This window comes from Galleria mellonella, unplaced genomic scaffold, assembly GCF_026898425.1.
Source record: "Galleria mellonella isolate WM207_F2 unplaced genomic scaffold, CSIRO_AGI_GalMel_v1 utg36, whole genome shotgun sequence".
NCBI classification, from domain to species: Eukaryota; Metazoa; Arthropoda; class Insecta; order Lepidoptera; family Pyralidae; genus Galleria; species Galleria mellonella.
In genome coordinates, this window is record NW_026442086.1 from 7,111,908 (window position 1) to 7,117,705 (window position 5,798).

A 5,798-nucleotide genomic window follows, 5' to 3' on the forward strand; every position below is an offset into this window, starting at 1 on the left:
TGTTGCCAATTTTGTACCACTTTTTCAAGCTAAACTGAATAAAAATTCCGGTCAAGCCTACGTTCAACATTTACTACAATAAAATAATCAGTAACTAAACTTTTGTTTTAATTAGATGAAAATTTATATTTACAACTTTTTTGTTGTGTTTCTTACATTAACCTAATAACTTTTATTACTGTAACTATAATTAGACTTTTGTTTTGCGTTGAACCATAACTGTGGTTTAATATTTGGACCGTATAAGAAACTTTGCTTTTAAAGATTTTTGCACAATTTCTTATGAAATATGCTATTTATTTATAATTATTTTTCTTCTGCGCAATTCATTCATTTATTAAAATAATTACAACATGCTAATATTTATTTATATCATTAAAAAATTTAAATATTGCATTAATTTATAATTAACAATAGAAAGAAAGGAAGGGAGAAAGGACAACAAAAATTGTAAACTATAGTACAATTAAACTAAGATACTAAAAAAAATCCTTTTATACTACTACACTTAAATTAGTAAGCCTATTTTAAAAGTTAGAATTCTCAAAATCCTCTATAAAAAAAAATCTTTTCAATTATTTGTAATAAAAGTAAGTCATAAATATCCAAATATATTCCAATTTTTAATTAATAGCGTTAGTAATTGAGGGATAGCATCATAAATATGCAAAGCAAAAGAACGAAGACACCTCATAAAGGTTATTTAGTTTGGGCCATTGTGTTATAAAATTTATTAAAATATATCAAAATAAATAAATTCATCAATTAGATTATTATTACAATATATTTTATAAAATATTTAAACTATATAAATAAATTAAAAATATTAAGTGGCAGATAAGATAAAAAGAATTTAATTAGCCCAAAATAGCTAAGTTAGAAACACTGTTCACCATTGTCAGACAGTTGCTTGTCACCAGTTGTCACTAGACATATTCTCTCTAATTTGTGGTTGTCACATTCATATAAAGATATTTTGGTGAACAGCGACAACGTTGTCAGTGACTAAGAACAAGAAATGATATACAAGGACTGATAAAATAAAAATTGTAAATCATATGGTTATCTCCTTCCTTATTATGTAAATATAATTAGTAAAAAGAGGACGAAAGATATATCATCAGTTGCTACTTTTGTCAATTCATAGTAGGCTAGTGTATAGAAAATATGTATATAAAATTTTTGTTCATTTGTCATATGCCAATAACAAAATATACATTATTAGATTGTATATTCGACACAGTTTATGTAGAAAGTATGCAAACAGGTTGTATCTGAATTTATAAGGGTTATACGGCCAATAAAACCAAGTGAGATATCTTTATGAATTTGATTTCTACGGACTAGTCAAAAGGCAGATGCGTTGTTATTTTTTTTTTTTTTTTTTTACAACACAGGGGGCAAACGAGCATGCGGCTCACCTGATGGTAAGTGACTACCGCCGCCCATGATCACCCACAACACCAGCGGCATTGCAGGTGTGCTGCCGGCCTTTTAAAAAGGAATATACTCTTTTCTTGAAGGTTATGTTGTCGTATCGGTTCGGAAATACTGCTGCTGGAAGTTGATTCCAAAGAATGGTTGTGCGTGGAAGAAAGTGCCTTGAAAAACGCACGGTGGAAGACCGCCACTCGTCCAGATGATTGGGATGAAACTTTAGTTTGTGGCGGGTTGTACGGTGGTGAAAATCAGCAGCAGGTATCAATCCGAACAATTCCTCAGAACACTCCCCATGATAAATTCGGTAGAAGATGCACAGAGATGCAACATCTCTGCGCAGCCTCAGTGGATCAAGTCGGACAGTAAGGCGTTGACTATCGATAATTCGAGCCGCCCGACTTTGAATGCGGTCTAACGGAAGGAGTTGGTACTGTGGCGCTCCTGCCCACAGGTGAGAACAGTATTCCATATGCGGCCTGACTTGGGCTTTATATAATTTCAGGCGGTGTTCTGGCATGAAATATCGTCTCACCCTATTGAGCACTCCTAACTTCTTGGAAGCTATCTTAGCCTTCTCCTCCAGATGACCGCAAAACTGGACGTCGCAAGATATATCAACGCCCAGAATTCCTAGACTCGACTTTTTATCAAGGGAAGTGCCCTGAAAGTGAGGAGATACGACAAACGGCGTCTTTTTTGCGGTAAACGCGCAGACTTGTGTCTTTTTGGGGTTAAATTGGACAAGATTTTGTTCACCCCAGATCGAAACTTGATGGAGTGAAGTTTCGATTTCAGACACAAGTCTATTCCGGCACTCATCGGTATGTGCCCGCGAGATCCTTGCATGACCGGTATATAATGTATCTCCTGTACTGTCGTCTGCATAGCAATGAATATTACTTATCTGTAACATATCATTGATATGCAGAAGAAACAGAGTCGGAGACAGTACACAGCCTTGCGGGACACCAGCATTCAAAGGTTTTAAATCAGAGCATGCTCCGTCGACTACGACCTTAATGCTACGTTCCTTGAGAAAACTGGCGACCCAAATGCACAGTCTCGCAGGCAACCCAAATGAAGGTAGCTTTGAAAGCAGCGCTCTATGCCACACCCGATCAAAGGCCTTCGCGATATCCAGACTAACTGCTAAGGCCTCTCCCTTACTCTCGATAGCCACTGCCCATCGGTGTGTTAAGTAAGCTAAAAGATCACCGGCCGAACGTCCCTGTCGAAAGCCGTACTGGCGATCACAGATCAGCTGGTGTTCTTCTAGGTACCGGAGCAGTTGACGGTTAATGATGGATTCCATAACCTTCGAGAATAAGGAAGTGATAGCTATGGGCCTATAGTTAGCTGGATCTGAGCGATCTCCCTTTTTAGGGATCGGATGCACCAGAGCAGTCTTCCAAAACTTTGGGACTATGCCCGATGAGTAGCTAAGCCGAAAAAGACGCGTAAGAACCGGAGCCAACTCTGGAGCGCACGTCCTAAGCACAATTGGAGGAATACCATCGGGCCCACTCGACTTATGGATTTCGAGGGAGAAAAGTGCTCTACGCACTGAGCTATGCGTGAATTTAATGTCAGGCATAGAGCTCCTACAACACGTGATGGTCGGTGGTGATTTCTCCCCGTCATCCAATGTCGAGTTTAACGCAAAGATGGATCCAAGAAGATCGGCCTTTTCCTTAGCGTTCTGGGCCAACGAGTCATCCTCCCTGCGCAATGGTGGAAAAGATGACTTACAGAAATTCCCTTGTGCAGCTTTGGCAAGAGACCAGAAAGCTCGAGTTCCAGAGGGCAAACTAGCCAATCTCTTGCCAATTCTACTAATATGCTCTGACTTCGCTGTGGCTATAACTCTTTTGAAAGACCTAGAGGCAGAGTTATACTTCTTTTTAAGAGCACTGGTGTTAGGATCTCGCGACGCCACACCTTTAGCCCAGGTTAGGAAGCACTCCTGTTTCAGACGAGATGCTGTTCTACAAGAGGCTCCATACCAGGGCTGGGATTTCCCGCCGACGGGCACCACAGAGTTAGGAATAAATAATTCCATTCCCTGAAGCACCACATCAGCAATGGAATTGGCAATGGCGTCGGGATCATCCAGTGTGAAGCAAACCTGCCTCCATGGGTAAGATGCGAAAAAAATCCGCATCTCATCCCAGTCTGCTGACCTGTAGTGCCAAACACGACGTCTACCCGTGGAACGTGGTGGAATCGGACTCATGAGAGGCACCTCGCTCCGCACCAGACTGTGATCTGACGATCCAAGCGGAGCTTCGACGGAAATCACATAGTTGTCTGGGTGGGTGGTCAGCAGAAGGTCCAACAGTGAAGGTGAATGGTCCAACACATCAGGTATTCGCGTAGGCGAGGAAACAAGCTGCGTCAGACCATAAGCCAAAGCAAAGTCATGAACAGATCTTCCCGCATAGTCGGTTGTACGTGAACCAAGCCATTCGGTATGGTGGGCATTAAAATCGCCAAGAATCACGACTTCAGCGGAAGGAATCTGTTCGAGCAGGGAATCTGTAGCCATTTGGACGTGCTCAATGAGTTGGTCGGTTTCGATGTTACCGCTGTGGGACCTGTATAGGCATGCATAGACGCGAGGATGGTCATTGCAGTCTACGCGTAGCCATAAAATAGACAAGTCCGTTATATGTCTATCCCTCTCTAACACATTGGCAATTTCTTAAATACAACAAGCAACATATTATGTTAATCATGCATTCCATCTATTCTATTCCGAAATCTTTGGTCTGTGATTGCTAATGTTCCTGTCTAATGTTTCTGTGTAAACATGTCATAAAATTAGCTATCCTGCTATGAATTGAGAAAAATAGCAACTGTGGTATATCTTTCGTATCCTCTGTTTGCTATATTTCCATAAGAAGAAAAGAGGCAACCATATGATTTATAGTTTTTATTTTATTACTCCTTCTATATAATCCTAAGAACAACTTAGGACAAACTATTAATGGCTTGAGTTTTTTAAGATATTGCTTAAGTCAACGCATCTGTTTCGCTTAGCTACTCAAAAATATTTTAAAAAAGAATAGATAGAACGCAAAAATCCATGTAATGTTTTGGTTATACAATGTATTGGAAAGAGATAGACATGTAAAAATGCTTTGTAAAAATGCATCCATCATAGTTAGTTCATAGAAATTAAATATTTTAAAGATTTTGGAATAATAATAATTAGGATTAATTGTTATTATTTCAAAATCTAGTTTAGTCAATATTGTGGCTTGTATCATTTGTTATATTCTTAAATGATGTTATTCAATTTACTTGTGATCAAATAGCAGGTATGAATGTAGTGGTTTACGTTGACAATATAAGTGCTGTAGTGTCGGAGTACAATATATCAAATCTTAACCTGAACACCAAAATGAATATGGCACTGGCAATATTTAATGACAAGTTCACAGTAAACAATTTAAAAATTAATATTGTGAGGGTTTTCCTACGCGAAAATAACATCTAGGCTTAACAAATATGTAAAATAGATTTATTAGTATGTACAACAGTAAGACAGTGAAATAATAAGGGGATAAAAAACAAACAATGAACATTGACATGACATTATTTCAAATATGACAATATGCTGTGCCAGTTCTAACAAATATTAATAAAACAAAGGCTAATTTTATTCAAATCAACAGTAAAAAGCAAAGAACAACTTAACATAAAATTGAAAAACAAAAAAATGAAAATATTAAGTGCATCGAAATTCTCGGAATTAATATAGGCTCTTATTTGAATTGGAAACTCGAAATATCTACAATCGAGAATTCAACAGAGTCAGCTTGTTATATATTAAGAAGCCTCAGGGATGTGGTTTACATGGATCACCCTAAGATGGTCTCCTATGCTATTATTGACTCTAACTAAATTGAGATACAGAATTAAATACTGAATACATAGCTGTGATTATAATATACATAGTGTTTATATTGCAAAAAGAGCATTACGGATTATGTTACAGATACCACAACGGGAATTTATTTATTTATTTATACTTTTGCACACTTTGGAAAATGTCTACGGGGCGGACTTAATGCCTGATGTCCTTATCTACCAGTCAACTGTTACGCTAAACAGATAGAGCGAATGGCGGATGATTTACAAGAAAATACAATATTTATAATAAATATTAATATTTTTTAAAGAAATTATGTTATCTCCGTAATTTTTGATAACAAATTGCAAAAAATCGAATTTTTCTGTACTTCTACATTACAAACATAATACATTTGTATTTTACTCTATCTACGTTATATAATTGATGCTATTCGATATTCAATCGAGTAAACTCCGCCTAGGCACATCACTAGTCGTTAGCC